At 35.6% G+C, this 22,330-nt stretch overlaps 1 long non-coding RNA gene across 2 annotated transcripts in view; it reads left to right on the top strand.

The window, feature by feature from the left end:
* The window catches only part of LOC141372506 (uncharacterized), an 86,127-nt gene that overhangs the window by 37,174 nt on the left and 26,623 nt on the right, over nt 1-22,330 (top strand). The window contains exons 2-4 of one of the 2 annotated variants that reach the window (XR_012377773.1): nt 5,005-5,245; nt 5,811-5,897; nt 21,991-22,112. This is a non-coding gene — a long non-coding RNA (uncharacterized lncRNA). Of the gene's footprint in view, nt 1-5,004; nt 5,246-5,810; nt 5,898-21,990; nt 22,113-22,330 lie in introns of those variants that run through there. The other variant, XR_012377774.1, reaches the window with a different exon arrangement.

Below are 22,330 nucleotides of genomic sequence, written 5' to 3'. Positions count from 1 at the left end.
TATATATATATATATATATATATATATATATATATATATATTTATATATATCTGTCTCAAATGAATAAAAAAAATCTTTAATAACAACAACAACAAAAAAACTCAGCCAACCAGAAGAACAAAGGAACTTCCTCAACCTGATAGAGTATCTATGAGAAACTTAGCAGCTAATGTGATATTTAATGGTGAAAGACTAAATACTTTCCCTTTAATATCACGGGGGAAAAAACAGGTATTTTTCACTTAAAACTGTCTAATAAAATGTGCTCGAAATCTTGACGTTTTGTTTCACCTAGTATTGTGTTTTATCTATTATTAACGTTTTCATTATTATGCAAGGAAAAGAACACAAAACTAGTTCTAACTAGTTAAATAGGTGATCTAAACCAACTTAAACATGTGGGTTCAGTTCAGGAAAGACACTAAAGAAAGGAAAGACATTTTTTTTTTTTCCAGGGATTGAGCTTTGTGTTTATATACTTCAAGTTTTCTCAGACTTTTATTTCTATACACTTTGTTTAAATTTTTATACTTTAGTATTACATAGTTCTTTGAAGATCAGTGAATGTTCATGCTCAACATTATGTGTAATTCTAGATCACATTCCATTTAGATCTGGCCACTTTTCTGTCAGTACCTTAAATCTTAACATACAGAATAGAGAGAGAAGAAAAGGAAACGCAGAAGCCAAAAAATGAATAGACAATAATCTAACTTACAGATTATTCAGATGAAAGTAAAGATATAATTGGACCAGAAAGTTCCAACTCCTCTGGAGAATTCAACAAATGAGGTTTGTTAGGTTCCTGGAAGAGATGGGGTTTCAGAAATGAGTGATTAAGTGGCAGATTCTGTGATGTTTCACCCAGATACCCTCTCTAGCCTCAAGGCACCCATCCTCCAGCAGCCAAACATACCGTCTTGATAGCTGGTTATTCACAGCTGTATTGCTCTTTGCAAATCACTTTAGTCACAGGAAGCTACTTCACTCAAGGTTGATCATCTTTCCAGGAGTGACCAGAAGATTGGCTGATGTGGGGGTACAAAGGCCTGGTCCTTTGACTAAATTTGGAACCATCCTGAAAGGCCATCCCATATACGGAGCTCCATGTGGGATTCACTAAAGTCTTGGTTGCACAGCTTTGCAATAGTCCCCCTGTCTAGTCCTGCTTTCCTCCCTTCCTGACAGGTCTGTCTCTGCAGAGTATTCCCCAGTAAGCATTCTGCACAGAGCTCCCTGTTTAAAAATCTGTTTTCAGATGTAAAATCTGTTTCCAATGTAAAATGAATGAGCATTGACGTGATGCATGCAGGAGAGTGGCTTTTCAGGTACACAGTGCTATTTTTGAAAGGGCTAACTTTTCAGTGGATTGAGTAGTGGACATAAAAGAGTGTGACCGAGGTGCGTGAAATGGGCAGGATCACCAGAAAAATAGTGGAGCTGCTGAATTTAAGTAATGAACACTTTTTATGAAAAGCATTTCTCAGAAATTCACTTCAAATCACTAAATAGGAAGCAAAGTTAGCTTGCAAAAATCATTTATTTAAAAAAGAAAGTGGAACAGAATAATTTTACAATCTGACACCTAGATTCTGTGACTGCCAAGTATATCCTGGCAATATAGGTGCTGAAGCCAGGGCAAATTTAAAGAGTGCCAATGGGAAAAGCTGGTGCCAAGCCAATGTTGAAAATTGCTTTAACTGAACTAATGCCAATTTGCTTTTGCATCATAATAAGGTAGAGAGAAAGCTAAAATTAAACTTTTACACGATAAACATTTTTGGTGTCCACATCTTGTTTTTTGTGAACTTGTCATCCATCCTTCCTCCCGTACCCATCTTCCTGTATATCTGTTGGGAATGATTCCAACCACCTAGTTTCTAAAACAAGAAATCTGGGAGCCACATAATCCTTACATGCATTAGCTACATCATGCGCAGGCTGGCTGCTACCTCTTTATTAATGTCTGAATTCATTCTTAATCTCTCCCCAATTCCGTTGTTACTTTTGTGATTCTGGTCATCAGTATAACCAGATTATTTCACAACTTTCTTACAGTCAGTGTCTTCCAAACCAATCACAAAATTGTTCGAAGAATGAATATTCTAAATGCAAATTGAATCATGCTCTTCTTCTGTAATATGTTCAATGGCCTCTATTTTTAAGACACATCGCAGATTCCCTAGCACAGCATAGAAGGTACTTCTGTGTATATATTACCCTTCCAGGCATTTATCTTTTCATCAAATCTTTTTTGGTTTTTATGATTTTATTTATTTATTTGAGAGAGAGAGCAGGGGGAGAGGCAGGCAGAGGGAGAAGGAGAAGCAGTCTCCCCACTGAGCAGGGAGCCCGATGTGGGGTTTGATCCCAGGTCCCACCTTCTCATCAAATCTTAGAGTTCAAATCTATTATACTACTTCAAGGTCCCTCAAATTTGGGCTTACTCACATGAAAACTTCTCTTCCTAAAAAATCTACTTCAGGTCTCAAAATTTAACATCTTGAAGAATGTGGTTTGGAAAAAAAATTAATTAGCTCGCATTTTTAAAAAAGAATGGAGTGTGAATGACTTTACTGAGGACATGCACTCCAGTTGAACTTGAGGCCCCTTGATTTTTATGATATCGAGGCAAGCTGCTTAGATTTATTAGTATTTCTCCTGCAACACTCTGTTCCTCTGATGCACCAGTTTGAACTTCTCTGGCTGTGTTAGTCTTACTTAAGTCTCCCTTTTCTTAAGGGCTCCTCCAAGTTCTCTTTAAAATTCTTTTTATAATAGCACTTTCAAATTAGTTTCTTTTCTTACTACCTTCATTTTTCTCTGTACTTAACATTTTAAACATAAGAATGTGATCGGTCCATCTCATGAACAAAATATTTGATACCTCTATCCAGTTTTTTTCTTTTTCCTTTTTTTTTTTTTTAAGTTTTATTTATGGAGGCACCTGGGCGGCTCAGTCGGTTAAGCTTCTGCCTTCAGCTCAGGTCATGATCCTGCTCAGCGGAGAGCCTGCTTCCACCTCTCCCTCTGCATGTTGCTCCCCCTGCTTGTGCTCCCTTACTCTCTCTGACAAATAAATAAATAAGATCTTTTTTAAAAAAGTTTTATTTATGTAAGTAATCTCCACACCCACTGTGGGGCTCAAACTTACAAGCCTGAGATCAAGAGTCGCACACTTCTCTGACTGAGCCAGCCAAGAACCCCTCCCACATTTTCTTTATATTTTCATATCAAGCCCATCTTATTATAAGTTACTGTAAAGTGACTTAGATTTAGAACAAATAAGTCTATATCATTAGTTCTTAGACTGTGAGTTTGCCTTCCAGGGAACATCTGCAATGCCTGCAGACATTTTTGTTGCCTCAACGAGATAGTGGGGAGCAAGGGAGAACCACTGGCATCTAGTGGATAGAGGCCAGGGACACTGCTACATATCCTGCACAGGACAGTCCCCATAACAAAGAATTATTCATCCCAGTATGCCAGTACTGGTGAGGTTGAGAAACCCCTATCTATATGGAAACAAATTTTCTTAGGCTTAGAAATCAAACTGTCTGGGTTACAATCCTAGCTTCACTTGGGAAGTATCCGTGTAACCTTAAGACGTTTACCCATACCTGAGTTTCTTTTATAAAATGGAGGTAATGTTGCATACATCAAAGGATTATCATCAGAATTGAATTAATGCTTAGAACAGCACTTGTATATAGGTAAAATTAAAATGTTTACTATTATTATTGTCATATATTATAAAGAAAGCATTATTCCTTGTGGATGCATGTGATTTTTCAATAACAAAACTGTTAAAGGAATTTTGCCAGAATTCACTTGACTTATTGCAGTATTCATTTATGTCTGGTTATGATTTCCTTTTGTTTCAAATACCACTTAAATTAGCCATAAGGTGATACTAAGTATGTTTTGTTTTATTTCTCTACTCTTTAGCCACACGATCACCAGGTCTAAATTCTTAGTGCTTTAGTCACACAATGAAGAAAAGTTGTACCAAACAGAAAGCACTAATGTTTGCAGAAGACAAAAATGACATTTAATTTGAGGTAGGCTGTCAAATGAAGATAGTTGTCTTAATTCTGATGAGTATCTTGAACTTGCAGAGCTTTTAAACAGGAACAACATTCTAAATTCCCAAGTAAAGGAACATTTTATACTGTGTTTAAAAAAATCCAAAAAATCAAAGTGTCTATCCAACATATTTTCACTACAATAATTCCTGTCTTATTTCTCCAGTAGTAATCTTGTAAAAGATATAATTTTGCTGGCAAATGATTGCATTTTCTGATATGAACAAATAAATGTTACAAAACAAATAATTTTGCACTCACACAAGTAGTTACTAAGTTAATATAAATTTAGATTTGAAGTCTTCCTCCCCGCAAACAATGCACATTATGGCATTTTCTAATAAGCTTTTTGAAAACATATTTTTTGGCTATTGGCACACTGGATACAAAAAAGAAACAAATTTTTTTGAACTCTTAACAAAAATGCAATTCATCACGTGTTAGGATGTTCATTCTTTCTTAATAGTCAATAACACAGAAACAGAACCATCACTTTGTTTTGAGTGAAGTTGATTGAGGGCCATGTGGGAAACATGTGGGTCATTTCTCAACCTATAATAGACTGCATTTTGATTTAAAGATGCTTTACCCCACTGGAAAAGAAACATCTTGTTTTAAAAGTGATATAATATGTTAGACTAGAATATTTGGGGGGGAAACTTTAGATGGCAGATAAAAAATTTACAAGACTATCTACTATATGGATAAATATGGCTAGATGTTTGATATGATAAATTTTTCATCATTAATGCTGATTTTCCAAGACTATAGAACTTTAGAGGACACATTAAGATGAATGGAGAGATGACATTTGCAATAAGGACAAGAAAAAAGAAACAATTTTTTTTCACCCCGACTTCACTATATTAACACATGGATTTCTCTCTCCTACCTCCCCAAACCACACTACAATTAAAGGATCACTTGCTCTGAGGAGAGCTGGTTGTCAGATACTGGAGGACATTCAGGCAGCCTAATGAGAGGCCCACCTAGGAGGAACTGAGGCATTTTGTGAATAAATAGCCACTGAGGTCCTGGGGTTTCCTGCCAACAGCCACATAAATTAAAATCAGATTCTCCAGCCCCAGTCGAGATGACTGCAGCACTGGTGGACATCTAGACCACGACCTCAGAAACACACTGAGCCAAAACTACCCAGGTAAGCTATTTCTGAATTTTTGACCCCACAGAAACTGAGATGATAAATTTTTGCTGTTTTAACATGCTAAAATTTAAAAAAGTTTGTTACATGGTAATAGTCATTTAATACAGGATTAAAAGAGGGGAAAGTATGTCATAGCAGATGGACACTGGTAACACAATTTGAAAGCTGGAAGGCAAATAGACAAGTGATGTAAGACAGAATACAGGTGGGATTGAAAACGGATGGATAATTGGAAGTCAATCAAAGTAGAACTTTGAATCCAGAATGTCCTCCCCCACTCCTAATCAAAATAAGCCAAACCAAACCAAAATATTATCTCTTATCATTTTGGCAGAGGACAGATGTCTCACTCTTGTAGGGATAGTAGATTCTGGTACGTAAGGCACAAGAATGAAAAGGAGTGCCAGATTTAAATGGAGGTTGATGGAATGGGTGTCTACTGGGTGATCAGCAGGAATCTAACCTCAGTATCCTGATGGTCTCCCAGAATTTTTTAAAATTAGAGTTATAACCTCCTCTTCCCAAGAAACATATTTGAATGATTCCTCTCTTTAATCAGCACAAGAGAAAGAACACTCTCAGTGGAATGTGGAATGTGAAGTTAGACAGTGAAATAAATGTATCACTCTACTGTAATCCACACTTGGTAAGCGGAATTCTAAGATGGCTCCCGATGACCCACAGCCTTAGAGAATTCCCTCTTCTGAGCATGGGAAGGGTTTCTGAATATGATGGGATATTACTCCACCTTATTTGGTTAAGGTGGAAGCGTTTTGCAGATGTATCTAAGATGTCTAACCAGTTGCCTGAGTCAATGGAAAGGGAGATTATCCTGGGGGCCTAACCTAAACAGATGAGCCCTTAAAAGAGACTTCAAGCCGCAGTAGATGTGCTCCTTTTGGCCCTGAAGTGGCAAACTGCCATGTTGTGGGGAGGGCCATGTTACTAGGACCTAGAGGCAGATTTCAGGATCTGAAACAACCCTGGCCAGCAGCCAGCAAAAGAACGTGAGCCTCAGTATTGTAACCATGAGAATTTATACAATCGAATTCTGCCAACAACCTGAATGAGCTTGGAAATAGATTTTTCCCTACTCAAGCCTCTGGCTAAGAATGCAGTCTGGCCAACACTTTCATTTCAGCCTTGTGAAACCCTGGGCAGAAAAGCTGTCTGAGCCTTGCTCAGACTTCTCACCTACAGGACTGTGAGATTATAAATGTTTTGGGTTGTTGTTGCTTTTTTTGTTTGTTTATTTGTTTTTTCTAAGCTGCAGAGTTTGTGGTAATTTCCCATGTGACAAGAAGAAACAGAAACTAATATACACACTGTTGGGTGAATTCTACCAATTCAAACAGAGCTACCATTTAGCACTTTGCTTCTTTTTAACATGACTATGTAACCCAAATAATTAGACTGAGGAAAGACATTAATCATAGATAATGAAATATTTCTTTTCAGAAATGAAGGACATGAGTTTCCGCATTAATAGGCCTAGTGGGTATGCAGAAAAAATGAAAAATATTCGAAGTAAAACTACGTTATAAAATTTCAGAACACAGTGGATAAAAATAAGATCAAGCTGAACTGTGTTAGATTTTCAATAATACATGGAAGTTAGAAGATAAGTGAGTAATACCTTCCTACACCAAGAATAAGCAGTACCCTTCTCACCTGAGTTCTGTATAAAAGCCAAATAAACATATTGTATTACGGTAAAACAAATGATTTGTTTTGTAGACATGCATCTTCTCAGAATATTATCTCCCATGCTTTTTATGGAAACTACTATAGGCTGTGCTCCCTAAAAGTCTAGAGATAACACCAAGAAAGAGAAGACTTTGATTCCAGAAACAGAGGACGTAGAGTCAAAAGGATGCTAGTGAAAGGAAGTCCCAGGAAGAGTTGTATAGCAGGCATGAAGAATAGCAGCACAATGGGGGTGGATGCAAAAGGGGAGCTCTAGGGTAAAGGTCACCTTGAAAATAATGAATGGATAGACATATTGATTGATTTGAGCATGCAGAAATGCCATTGAGAGACTTTTAGAATCTAATGGGCTGTTTCTTTTTTTTTTTTAAGATTTTATTTATTTATTTGACACAGAGAGACACAGCGAGAGAGGGAACACAAGCAGGGGGAGTGGAAGAGGGAGAAGCAGGCTTCCTGCCGGGCAAGGAGCCCAATGCGGGGCTCGATCCCAGGACCCCGGGATCATGACCTGAGCCGAAGGCAGACGCTTAACGATTGAGCCACCCAGACACTCCTCTAATGGACTGTTTCAAGAAAAGGAGCAGTATTTATAGAAAACAATATAAATTTGGGATGCCTAGGTGGTTCAGTCAGTTAAGCGTCTGCCTTCAGATCAGGTCATGATCCCAGGGTGCTGGGATCGAGTCCCACATTGGGCTCCCTGCTCAGCAGGGAACGTGCTTCTTCCTCCCCCTCTGCTGCTCTCCCTGTTTGTGCTCTCTCTCTCTCTCTGTCAAATAAATAAATAAACTCTTAAAAAGAAAAAAGAAAATAAAACAATACAAAATTTTTAAATGGGGGTATTCATTTCAGAAAAGCTAAGGTTTTTTTAAAGGTGCTTACTTAGCATTGAATAACAATTATAACTACTACAAAATGGTACATACTTTTTAAAAATTCTGTATCTCAAGATAGCATTTCAATATAAGTTTTATGTGTACACAGGTAAATATAAGAAGACACAGCATAAAAAAACAACAAATGAATGGAAGTAAGGAGTACTAGGAAATAGTGGGATAAAGACTACTCTTCATTACCAGCCTTTTGGTTCTATTTGATTTTTTTTTAACTGAGTATATGTACCTCTTTTATAAAATAAAATTCATTAAAAAGGTCATAGAAAACTAGTTAAAATGCAAATGTGGGGGCGATGTGGGACAACATTTTCAACTAACGGTGCCATTTGATAAGATGATGCTCATTATTCAGATCACTCATTACTGGGAAAACTAGAGAACATACTGGTATGGTTGAGAGTGAGCAGTTTGGGGGCAGACTCCATTTTTATTTATTTTATTTTTTTATTTTTAAAGATTTACTTATTTATTAACTTGAAAGAGAGAGAATGGGAGAGAGAGCGAGCAAATGAGAGGGGTGAGGGTCAGAGGGAGAAGCAGACTCCCTGCTGAGCAGGGAGCCCAATGCAGGACTCCATCCCGGGACTCCAGGATCATGACCTGAGCCGAAGGCAGCTGCTTAACCAACTGAGCCACCCAGGCACCCCAGACTCCATTTTTAAATCTTAGCTTCTTTAACACTAATTTTTATTCCTGGGCTAAGTACATAATATCCTCAACTCTAAAAATTAACCCACACAACATTGTTCTTGGAAAAATAAATATGGGAAATCTTGTAAAGCGTTTGACATTACCTGGTAAATAGTAAGTCAATAAATATTAGCTATGTAAATTACATGGAAATATTTACTAAGCAGCTCTATGTACACAGCACTATCCTAAATCTGGGTGTAAAGAAACATGAATGAAACAAGAATGATTTCTGTATGTGGCAGTCTAGATAAAAGACAAATGAGAAAATAAAATGGCAAATTAAAAAAAAATCTAAAACTATTTTTTAATCCAAATCCTAATAAGTTCCCAGTGCTCTAAAAGAAACAGAGTAGGCAACTTTGGTTAGTGAGTGAGTGTGTGTGTGTGTGTGTGTGTGTGTGTGTGTTGAAGGGGGAAAGTTGGTACTTTTGAAGGTTACCATTGTTTGCCTCATGAGGAGATGATATTTAAGTCACAGACTGTATTAATCTGCTCAGGCTGCCATAAAAATATACCACACATTGGGGTCATAAACAACAGAAATGTATTCTCACAGTGCTCAAGTCTAGAATTCTAAGACCAAGGTTCTAATCTATTCAAAATTGGTGAGGGTTTTCTTCCTCATTTATAGAAAACCACCTTCTTGTTATATCCATACGTGGCCTTTCCTCTGTGCTCACATGGAGAGAGAGAGAAAGCTCTCTGGTGTCTCCTCTTAGATCACTAATCCAATTGGATCAGAGCTCCATTCTTACGACTTCCTTTAATTTTGATTATTTCTTTAAAGGCTCTATCTCCAAATGCAGTCACCTTGGGGGTTAGGGTTTCAACATATGAATTCTGGGAGAACATAAACTTTCAATCCCTAACATTCTACCCCTAAGCCCCCAAAATTCATACCTCCTTCCCACATGCAAAATACATTCATTCCATCCCAAGAGCCCCAAAAGTCTTAACTCAGTCCAGCATCAACTCAATAGTCAAAAGTCCAAAGTCTCATGTACGTATCATCTAAATCAGGTATTAGTGAGACTCAAGGTACAAATTCATCCCAAAGCAGACATCCTCTCTAACAGTAAACCTGTGAAACCAGACAAGGTATGTGCTTCCAAAATGCGATTGTTGGACAAGCTTAGGATAGACATTTCCCGGTCCAAATGGGAGAAATAGGAAAGAAGAAAGGGGTATGGGTCCCTAGCATGTCCAAAACCTGATAAGGCAAATACTACTAGTTCTTAAGTCTCAAGAATAATCTCCTTTGGCTTGATACCTACCTTCTGGACCCACTGGAGCTGTCATCTGTACATGCAATTGTGCCAGTCTGGAATCCCTCCACTAAGGTTCTGGCAGGCAGAGTCCCACCTCAAGCACAACAATAGACAGTCTTGCCCTCAAGACTCCAGGTGTCCAGGGGCACCTGGGTGGCTCAGTCATTAAGCATCTGCCTTCGGCTCAGGTCGTGATCCCAGGGTCCTGGGATCGAGCCCTGCATCGGGCTCCTTGCTCCATGGGAAGCCTGCTTCTCCTTCTCCCACTACCCCCTGCTTGTGTTCCTGCTCTCACTATCTCTCTCTCTGTCAAATAAATAAATAAAATATTTAAAAAAAAAAAGACTCCAGGTGTCCCAAGGTTCCAGTTAGCAGCAGCCTGGCTTGTTGAAATCCTTTTGGTGGCCCCACCTTTGAAAGTACAGTAAAGGCAGCCTTGCCCCCTGGACCTGTGATGGGAATGGTAGCCCTATTGCTCTTTGAATCACCTTTGGGGTCATTCTTACCGTTTTTTGATAGATAAGGCATACTCATCGCCAAATAGCTTTATGGCCCCATCCTGCATAATATAAGAAGTCCTATACCTTCCTTCAGCTGTCTTGTGTTTGTCCCCTTAAATTCAAACTGGCAATGCTTCTATTCATATAATCCCAATATCATCTCTTAAACAAATGATAGTCCATCCACAGCCTTGGTTGTCTCTTCAGAACATGCTTTCTCATTTTTTGCAATATGGACAGACAGAATTTTCCAAACCTTCAAGTTCTTGTTCCTTTTTGTGTAACAATTCCTTCTTCAATTATCTCTCTCTTTGTGAATTTTACCATAAACAGTCAAGGACCTAGGTCGCATCTCCAATATTTTGCTTAGAAATTTCCTCAGCTAAAAATGCAATTTCACCATCCATAATTTCTATCTTCCCAAATGCTGGAACACAAGTGAGACATATTCTTAACCACTTTATAGCCAGCATTACCTTTCTTCCAATATCCAATAACTTGTTTCTCATTTCTGTCTGACACATACAGAATGGCCTTTAATGACCATATTTCCACCAACATTCTGTTAATGATTATTTACATATTTTCTAATGATGGAGGCTCTCTCTTCAGCTCTTGTCTTTTCTTTATGAGTTTGCACCAGAATTACATTTAATAAATATATTTCTACCAATAGTACCTTCACAGCAAATCTAGGATTTTTCTAGCATATATCTCAAAACTCCTCCAATCCTCTACCCATTAGCTAGTTCCAAAGCTGCTTCCACAGTTTTTAGGTATTTGTTATAATAATACCTCATTTCATGGTACCAAAATATGTTAATTTATTGAAGTTGCCATGGCAAAATACTACAATGTGAACAACAGAAATTTTTTTGAAGTTTGGGAAGCTAGAAGTCTAAGATAAGTGTTCAGACCCATTCAGTTTCCAGTGAGATCTCTCTTCCTGGCATGTAGATGACCACCTTGCTGTGACCTCAAATGACCTTTCCTCTGTGCTTGCACAGAGAGAGAAAGAGAATGAGATAGTGCACTCTGGTGTCTCTTCTTATCAGGTCTCTAATCTTTTTGGATCAGGGCCCCACTCATACGACTTCATTTAATCTTAAATTCTACCCATAAAGATTCTATCTCCAAATACAATCACATTGGGGGTTAGGGCTTCAACATATTTTGAGGGGGCACAAACATTTAGTCTGTAACACAATCCAGAGATAAAAAGGCAGATTTTATGACTAGGAACAAAGTGAGTAAAATAATGCATGTGCATTGGCATATTTCAGTACCTAAAAGAAGACTAACTTTGGGAGCAAAATTGGTAAGTTTGGGCAAGTATGAGATTGGGAAAGGTTTCAATGGAATGGTGTGATGAAAACCTTAATATTTTGTGATTTTTGAATTTTATTTTAACTGGGAAAAAGATAAAGGCATTAAGCCAGGTGACACTACAATGCAATAATGTGTTAGAAATGTCACCATGTCAATTGCATTGAGAACAGATTAATTGTGGATAATACTGAGAGCTGGTCAAATGTGGAAAGTCAAGAAGTAAAAAAAAAAAGGCAAAACTATGACCAAAATACTTACAGAATTAATACAAATTACAATATATTGAAACTTATTCTGTTAATACAAGAAGTGATAATAAAAAGCATCAATGTAATGTCATTTTTATCTCATTAAATTTTTATTTGATGGACACAAGATAGAAGTCAATATGTTGGCGTTATATTGATTGATTAAAACAATTGACTGATTATAATAATTTCATTATTTCGACATGAATAATATAAAAGCAGGAAAAACAATATAGGTTCAGCATCTCTGAGTACCTGAATGCAATCAAGAAAAACCTAGGCAGTGCCAGTCCCCCAGTGGTCATGTGGAAATGTGTTGGAGTGATTTTTGGTATCACAATGCTGGTGAGGTTCTGTTGGCAATTATTTGGGTGAGGATGGAGGAAAACTAAACTTTCTGAAACAGTCTGGCCAGTTCCACTCAAAGAAGAATAAATAGCCACACTCTAATGCCAACAGAACCCTAATTGAGGACGTTAGAAGTCGATGGGAAGACCACAAAGCAATCACTCTTCTCCCTGGCCCAGAGACAAGCTCTCTATAGCAGAGGAAACCAGAAGTAGCCTCATTTCAGAAGAAGGAAAAAATATGAAGAGAGAAAATGCTTGACCAAATGGATTATGAAGAATTATTGGGGTGTCAATGCCTAAGAAATCTGTCCAAGGCAAGCATAAGCCTTAGAGAAATACTTGCTCTTATAAAATAGATTTCCATTTAGTGGTAGAAGTTTTTGCATTTGATTTTTGACAGTCTAATTCCTATTTGGTATATTATCTTCAGTCAAGCAAAATAGCAAAACCTAAACTTTAAAAGAGTCAATATTCTGTAATTTCAGTTCAGTGAAACTGTCCCACAGAAATTATTAGAAACTCCAGGAATTCTTCATATATTAGCAGTGTTATTTATATTAAAAGTGGAAATGATTACTTATTACATAACTATTCACATTGTGTTTTCCAAAATGTCTTATTAACATGAATATCTTCTCATAATGCAATGATAGGAGAAAATATGTGCATATTTACATAGTTTATAAAATATTATATGTAAATGTTTATATTAAAAGGAAACCTGCTAACACATATTAACAATGAATATCTCTGCTAGGTATTATTACTGGTGCATTTAAAAAATCTTTATGTATTTTTAAAACTTCTATATAATGATTATGTTTGCTTTCCATATTCATGGTTATTTACAAAATAAAGTACTTTTCTCATTGTAAAATATTCAAACAACATTAAGATATGGGAAAGATGTATTTTGTTTAAAGAGAGGTGTTTCTGAGGATATTCTATAGTTGAAAGTTTGCATAATTCAAGCCTAAAAGAATAATTTTTCTATAGAAAAGGCAATGGAGAAAGGCAATCTTAAAATACAGACAATTCTAATCAACTCATACATCTCCTAGTTGTATTTTTCTCTGATGTTCTTTTATTTTATCTAAAATAAAGCTATCTAAATTAAAGGCTTGACCTTCTTTGTAGAAATTTAACATACCTAATTGAATTCCAAAGTTTCTGTTGCCTGGCAGAACCTTTTGGAGCTAGCACTGGTTCTACTATTTAATGAATTCTTAGATGATATTGTCATAAGATAAAAATATTTTCAAGTTATAATAATAGTTAATGTCAAAGTAACAACACAGGTGTTATTAAAAAAAAATCCTGGAAATTGCAGTGCATGTTAAAAACAGTATGGTTTAAAAGATGCACTGAAAACAAAAAAGGAGGGAAGTGGATATTTCTGTCTACCAGCTAAGTGATACAAGCTTGTGGCAATCATAAAAACACAGTATACAGTGAAGCTGGTCTGCAGTTTTTACATTCAGAAAATCTTGATAATAAAAAAGTCAGCATTTTATATACTGTTGTTTTATAAAATGCAATTACACTGCAGATATAATACAACACGACACTCCCCTCTCTCCTCACACACATTTTATTACCTTCTGTTCTCAATCACATATCCCTCTCCAGTTAACCACTTAACAGTTTGTGTGGTTGCTTCTAATCATTGATGCTAAGATTTTATATGTACATAGTATATTGTATTACCTGTGAATAAGAAAATACATTAAAATGTATATAAATAATTTTCTCTTTAACTTTTGTGCTAATGATCACTTTGTTAAGTAATACTGAAGAAAAAAATCCCCATGTATGCTATAACAATTGTTTTATTAATCAGTTCCTATGATAGAAAATTTAATATTTCTTCTAAAAATAAAAAAGATGGGGAAAGAGGGGTGCCTGAGTGGTTCAGTCAGTTAAGCGTCCGAGTTGGTTTCAGCTCAGGTCATGATCTCAGCGCTGTGGGATGAAGACCCAAGTCAGCCTCTGTGCTCAGTGAGGAGTCTGCTTGAGATTCTCTCTCTCCCTCTCCCTCTGCACTCTTTCTCTCTCTCCTAAATAAATAAAATAAATCCTAAAAAAAGAAGAAGAAGAAGAAAGCCAGCTTTTTCTATTGAATTAGTATAATATGAACTACTCATTAGCATGTTGATTTTCTTTAAAAAAAAATGGGGCCAGCAATCTACTGAGCTACACTTATGCCTCCTTAGAAGCAATTTAAAGAAAATTTACAGAAAATACTTCTACTGGAATTGAGGCGAAATTATCTTGGTGAGATGATGGTGAAAATTTTCCTTAAAAAAAGGAACAAAAAACACCAGCTTAAGGAAGTATTAGCTAAGTACTTATTTCTGGAAAAGATTTAATTACAAATTCCTCCCCAAAGAAGCAATTTTAAAACTTGTTATCCCACTGCCTTAAAAATCATGCCTCTTCTAAGTCTCTTCTCTAATGTGCTACTAGGTACTAGTTATTTATTTTCAGTGTGATTCAGGTTAGTAAATTATGAGGCAATGGCTCTTTCCACGATTAATAAATTCCTGTCCATCCTTGCAGTTTTCCACAGTCATGGGTAAAATACAGTGATTCTACCAACAAAGATGTGTCATGGACAGCACACAAAATAATTAAAAGAATCCAAAGATTTTCTTTTGATCAAAGAAAAGAAATTTAGCTATGGAGAGAAGTATATTGCTATTAGAGATGACCATCGAGGGCAAATTCTTATATCCACCTCCCAGCTTTATATAAATCATATTTGACTTTTGATTATGGTCCTTACCTCAATTGTACTTGAAAAAACAGATAATTCAAATTACATCAGCTTTTTGAGAGCTAGAAACATTTTTAAGAAATAGAAAAATTTGAATTTATATTAAAAATCGATCTCGATTGCTGTTGTCATAGTTTTCAATAAGTCAACCCACAGCGCCTCCGTACTTGAAGAGGAATGGTGCACATGTGTGTGTTCACAGTTTTTGTATTTCTAGAAAAAAAAGGTGCTTAACAGATGGAGCAATATTGAACTTTACCCAGAGTTACATTCATCTTATGCACAAGTCCATGCAGCAAGCAAGCCAACTTGACAGTTTAATTACACATTAGGATAATGCTTGGAAGAGTAATCCTATTCGCACTGCAGGATAAGGATGCCTGTGTAGTAGCTTTGGCCTATAAAATTGTTAGCTATGAAATTCTGAGCTGGCATTATGAGCGTCTTAACTTTTAAACCAGGCTTTTCTTAGCATCCTATTGCCAGGAGTAGGTTATTTGCCCCATAAACCCATCTAACCCATTATGTTTTTCTTTTTAAAATCACTTGGCAAGTATACCCAAAGCAAATAAATCTGCTTTTCATTTGGATTATCTTATTCTAGACATAATAATCACATGTATGTAAAAGACACAGAATGAGTTATAAATGGACCCATTTTGTTTATGAGGGTAGATTTTTAAAGAGAACAAGAGTGTCACTTTTGCTATATTTAAGGATAAAATCACCAACTGCTAATTTGCATAAAGATAAATGTTCACAATATTTTTTTATAAGGAAAGTAAAAGAAGAAATGAAAACACCTCTTTGTTTACTTTAGGTTTTAGAAACGAGCACTTAAGTCATTTTTCATCTGTGTACCTAGCCCACGAGTTTATATAATGGAGATGGTTTAAAGATTCTATTTATTTATTTGACAGAGAGAGACACAGCGAGAGAGGGAACACAAGCAGGGGGAACAGTAGAGGGAGACGGAGAGGCAGGCTTCCCGCGGAGTGGGGAGCCCGATGCGGGGCTCGATCCCAGGACCCTGGGACCATGACCTGAGCTGAAGGCAGACGCTTAACGACTGAGCCACCCAGGCGCCCCAATAATGGAGATAGTTTACATTCTGCACCTGTGGAGTGACCATACAAGAGCACTGAAAGGTGAGCTCTGAGGTTGCTCAAAAGGTGTTTGTCCTGCCTTTGTCATTTAAGCATTGGCTCCATGTCTGAAGTTTCAAGCCGACAGATGTGAACAAAAGTGTTTTAAAGGCCAAACATTTTTCCTTTTAGCACTTAGTTTTCCAGATGGAGTAGAATCTGCCTTGGATCTTAAGTCTTGGGTGGAATCTAATCTTGAAGTCTACAGATGGTGCCATCTCTCTGCTTAGAGAGGCCTGTTGTCTCTGAGAAGAGTTTGAAGCCCTTTAATACTGTCCTGCTTCCAACTGTACCTCTTTGAGGTTATTCCTTTTTTTTTTATTTGTCAGTGTCAGTCAGTGTTTTATTTTACTCTTTTTATTGAAGTTCAGCCCATCTTTCTTCTGTTATCCTTTTCAATTAATTATAATTTATATTAGTTTGACACAAAATCCTCTTATATTTGGTTACATGTATAATTTATATTTTGACTCTATTACATTTTTTTAATCAACAGACTATTTTTTTAGAACAGTTTTAGGTTCATAGTGAAGTTAAGTAGAAAATACAGAGTTCTCATATACCTCCTCTCCTCCCCATACACACTGACTGCATTAATTTTTTTCTTGCTTTAGTAGTATTTTTCAGTGTAAGTGTCATTGGGTGTTGTTTTCATATTTATATCTACAGAAGCAAGAATGTTTATAATGATTATAACTGTAAGGATTATCTATATACAGTCATAGTGATCTATCAGAAATGTTAGCTCTAATGGGAGAGCTGTCTAGAGATTTAAAGTAAGAAAGATTCTTGGACTCTCTTAAAGCACAGTAGGACAGTTTCATCATCTATTAGATATCTCTCATAGGCAGAAGGGATAATGGCAGCATGTGTGATGTGTTTTTGCCAGCCTCCATCTGTTGTCTCAGTAACAAAGACCAGGTTTCCATATATAAGCGTTGTGAGTCTTTTTTGTTAAAAATAGAACTTTATCCCCCAATATTGCAAACTTGTAATAATGTATTTTAGGAGATCTTAAAAGACTTGCTTTTCTCCATTAGTTGGATTAATATTAAATAGCTATAATTTGTTATCTTATTTGAACAGCTGTAATTCCTGCTTTATCGTGTCATATGTGAATTTAGATAATATAAAAGTCACTGTCTCCATTTTGTATGATCATTAACAAGGGAAAATTTTGAAATGATAATAACATTAACATATTTAAAATGTATTTTAAATGAACATTTATGGGTTTTTTACAAACATTAATTTAATTAATCTTCATATTACCTTATAGCAGTTATTTTTATTCAGGATTATTGATGAAGTCCAGAGAGATTAGTTTACTTGCCACCTAATTAGTAAGTGATAGAGATAGGATTCGAATCCAAGATGTCTGGCTCCAGGCAGAGGTGGTAGGAAGGAGATAAGAGGCATTGGTCACTTTTTAAATCTTCCAATCTTCTAGAAGAATATAGTCCGTAATCAGATTTATCTACTTACTTTCTTTCTTTCTTTCTTTCTTTCTTTCTTTCTTTCTTTCTTTCTTTCTTTCTTTCTTTCTTTCTTTTACTATTTTTACTCTTTGTTATTCTAATATGTCTCCCACATGTTTATTTTTTATCAGTTTTGCTCATTGCAAGGTTCGTGCCAACTGAGGTCAAAAAAAAAAATTCTCATTGAGACCCTGATATTTTTTTCTTCTTTCAGACTTTTTCTAGAGTCTGCACATTAATCAAATGCATTATTTTTTTCAATATTTTTGAGCACAGCATGCTGTATAAAAACAAGTTAAATAAATCAGCCCCTCATAAAATGTTTACTACAATTGTTTTAGAATTTCCTTATAGGTAAGGTAAAAGAAGAATCCCGTTAGTATAAAATTGTGTCAACTTTTTCTCTTATTTTGAGTCAAAGGAGATATCCTATAATCCTAAGATTATGATCAGGAGATTTTTATTATCAAGTTAGTTTGATCTTTGATGAGTTAGGTCTGTGAACACAGAAACAAAACAAGACCAAATAAAAATAATAATTACATCCCTTACTAGTAAGCAAGACTTAAGTAGAATACTAAAAATCTGCAAGAATGAGACCCTAATTTCCATTAAATAAGATATTTTCAACATTGCCTACATACTAGAATTTTCCTGGAATCTTTGTATAAAATACACAGATGTACAGATTTCACCACCAAAAATTTTTATTTAATTGTTCTGTGGTAGAACTTGAGGATTATTTTGTTACTAAGCTGTTGCACATTTACCTTTTGATATAATGACATATGATAAAATGGACTCAATTTAAATGTTCAGTTCCTATATTTAAAAATGTTAATATCTGTGTAACTATCACACATTAAGGTTTATAGAATATTTTTATTTTACATTATCTCCAAAATTTTCTTGTGCCCCTTTGTACTAAACACACCCTCCTATCCCTGGCTCCAAGTCATCACAGATTTGTTCTTAGTCACTATAGAATTAGTTTTGCCTTCTTACTGCACAGTATTATATTGTGGGTTTATACCAAATTTGTGCGTGCCTGCGTGCGTATACACACGGACGCACACAAATACGTACATATTTATATACATATAAATATACATACACATAAACACATATACGTAAATGCATGTGATGTGTGTATGTGTAACTTATTATATATATATGTATATATATTTATGCTCATTTTTTTTAGTTGTTCTTAAAATATTTGCCTACCCTGTTAATCCTATGTCAGAGAAAATTTTTCTCTTATTTCTTTCTGGAATTTATACAGCTTTATCTTTTTTATGTTTAAGTGTATGACCAATTTAGCTAATAACTATTTGGAAAGAGGAAATGGTTTAAGTATATTTCTTTGACTACCTATTCTACTATTCCTCCACTATTGAGTAAAAATATTATTCTTTGCTATAGCAGCATTGTCAAAAGTCAATTAACACGATCTGGAGAAAGGCTTAGTTTTTAGTGGAATTAGCAGACACAGGCAGATTTTAGTGGAAGTGAATAGTGCATTTCTATACCCTTTAAGTTGTTCCATTTGATCTACAAGTCTTTCCTTATGTAAATACTACATCACTTGGTACTTTGAGAATAGGTCTTAAAGTAAATACTTTAGGGTAGTCTTCCAATTTTGTTCTATCTCAATTTTGTTTTTTTGATCTTTGTTGTTCCATACAAACTTCAGAACCAGTTTATCAACTTCTACCAAAACAAAACCAAAAAGAAGTTTGGGGGAATTTTTGATTGGGATTATACTAGATGTATGGATCCATTCGGGGCAAACCAAGAACTTTACAATATCATTTATTTTAATCCATGTAATTGGTATCTCCACATTTTAGGTCTTCTTAAATTATTGTCAGAAATATTTTGTAATTATTAGTATATTGGTTTGTTATGCATTGTGTTGAATTTATCCCAAAGTATTTTGCCTTTTTTATGCTTTTTAACTGGTATTTTTTTTCACTTACTGATTTTTTTCCCAGTAAGTGAAAAAGCAATTGATTTTTTTTTCTAGGTTTCTTTGGATATTCCATCAATGATAAAATCTTGCTTTCTGTGAAAGAAAATATTTTTTACTATCATTTTTTGCAGTAAGCATGCTTTGAACTTACTTTTCTTTTTTTCTGCACTAGATAGAATCTCTAGAAAAGTGTTACATAGAAGTAGTGAGAATGTGCATCCCTGCCTTCCTATAGAGAGAAAGCAGTCGTTCATTCATCACTAAGCATAAAGTTAGAAGTAGGTTTTTCAAAGATGCACATTATCAGAATGGAAAATTTCTCTTATTCTTGGCTAACAGACAGTTCTTATCAATAGATGTTTAGTTTTGTTACATGTTATTTCTCTAATGATATGATCATATGCTTTTTTCTGATTTATTCTATTAATATGATAAATAATGTATGTTTTTTGACCTTGAGCTACTAAGCCAAATTTACATTCCTGGGAAGGGGGACCTTTTTTTCATGATACATTATCATTTTTATATATTACTCATATGCATTCCTAAACATTTCATTAAATATTGTTATGTCTTTTTTCATGATGGACTCCCGAGGTACAATTTTCTCAACTCTGTGAGACCAACGTGTTCTTATCTGGTCATGCCTCTTTTGCACTGGGACCCAGAAAATGCCACCAGGTAGAAAGCTTGGGACTGTCAATAGAAACATTTAGTCTGCTGAGATGATGGGGGGAGGGATAGTTGTTTGAAATGGAATCAGTTATGTCTTTGTTGTCTTATGTCTATAAACAGACCCACTAACTATGTCACTGGGCAACCAAAATTTAATTAAAAAGGCAGAATTTCATGAGAATGATATTTCTATTTCCATTACAAGGGATGTTTTCAGCAGGGCAAAAAAATCATTGTTGCCCAGATTTCATCACCAGGAGTTTTGACTGAATTGTTATATTTTTACTTAATTGAATATTTATTCTTTTTACTACTGTTTTTGTTTTTAATCTCTTCAGGTGATTTTAATGTAAAGCCACAAATTAGGAACAACTGCTTAATTACAATAAGTTACAATTACTTCTTGCACAACACTGCCAGAGAGTTATCTTGTCCCTAAGAAGGAAGTTAAATAATATGCACAAATTCATATATCAGGTGAATAGATAATCCTTATAATCTACTGATCACAATGTGATTCTTTCATGACATGATCAGTCAGGTGCAGCCACAAGAAGAGATGTGCGGGAGGCTCAGGAAACAATAAAGATTATTATATTTAGAGGTTATAGAGACAGGAGGTTCTGTATAACATTCATAGCCACATAGGAAAAACACCAGCGTGGTTAGGAAACCGAAGACAGAAATGAGGGGGAGATTTAAGCCATGGTTTTTATTGAGATTTCCACAAGAAAGGCAAGGCAAACAGGGTAGTATGAACAGTTTAGGATTGGCTAGTTTAAATAATTTTCGTGGGTTTGGGCTGTAGGAGTGGTTCTCAATTGCCTAGCACCTTGTCTGAGCATCATTAAGGCAGAGGATTATTGCCTCCTTGGGGTACATAAGCCAGGAGAAATGGCTATGAATTGGTTAGTTTGCATATTTTTGATATGCACCAAGCTGAGCCTTCTGCCATCTCTCTAAGGATTGCCTAGCTCAAGAAGACCTAGTCTCTTCCAACCCAGAAATGGTTTTTTACAATGTCAAAATACTACGATATACAGAAAATTAAAAGTATTTGCAATACAACCAACATTCCTGGTTTGTTTTGTTTCGTTTTTTTCTTTTTTCACTCTGAAGTGATGCTTTCTTTTGGCCAGTGTTATGATATTTTTTTCCCTTAGTTGAATAAAATTTTCATTTTTGAACCTCTTACTCATATTAACTGGCTGTCCTTTCAAAAAGTGAAAAGTATGTAATTGATAACCCCAATACCTGACAATGTTCCCACTACATTACACATTATGACTCCTCTCAAAAATTTGCCTGAGAGACTTAAATCCTATTATATATGATTTAAAAGAGCTACTTAATATTGTTGAAATAAATTTTTAGGTCCAAGATGGAACCTCTTCTGCGTGGTAGTCCATGTCAGGTAACTGAAACTTAGGTAACTTTTGTGTTTCTAGACATGCTCTGATTGACCAGAAACACATTAGTCAGCCAATCCTCAAATGTCAAGCCAACTTCGGGCCTTCTCAGCCCAAATAATAGATATTTTCTATTTTCTCTTACTTGTTTTTTATTCTTTATCCAATAAAAAACTTCTTGCTTCCCACCCCATTTTGCAGTTCTTTGAAAGGAAACTGTTTGTAAAGTGTTACATGAAGTTTCTTTTCTATCACCTAAATTGTCTTCTTTAATCATTTTTTAACAGTTTTTGGCAATGTAGAATAGGATCTGAAGCTGACTGCCAACAGCCTACTGGACAACCAGACCTACAGGCAAAGCACCTGCTCAACCCTTTAAGCTCACCGTTCCTCTTGTATTACTGAGAGCTATGGGTAAGTCACTCTGAGATTTGAGCTCTGCTCCTTTGCTTATAGCTCTCTGATCCAAACAAATTTTATTAAAAAAAAACACATTTATACCTAACCTGGGGTCTAGGAAATGTTTTTGGATTTGTTAAAGTTTCCAGGATAATTATATTAAGAGTCTGCATTAGGTGGCAGTACTGTCAGACTCACAAAGCCTTGAGGTAAGTCCACAGCATCAAC

Source organism: Callorhinus ursinus, unplaced genomic scaffold (assembly GCF_003265705.2).
Source record: "Callorhinus ursinus isolate GAN/ISIS: 27379988/994484 unplaced genomic scaffold, GSC_fseal_2.0 scaffold4, whole genome shotgun sequence".
Classification (NCBI taxonomy): Eukaryota; Metazoa; Chordata; class Mammalia; order Carnivora; family Otariidae; genus Callorhinus; species Callorhinus ursinus.
The sequence above is the reverse complement of the archived record's forward strand: the minus strand, read 5'-3'. Positions and strand labels throughout refer to the sequence as shown.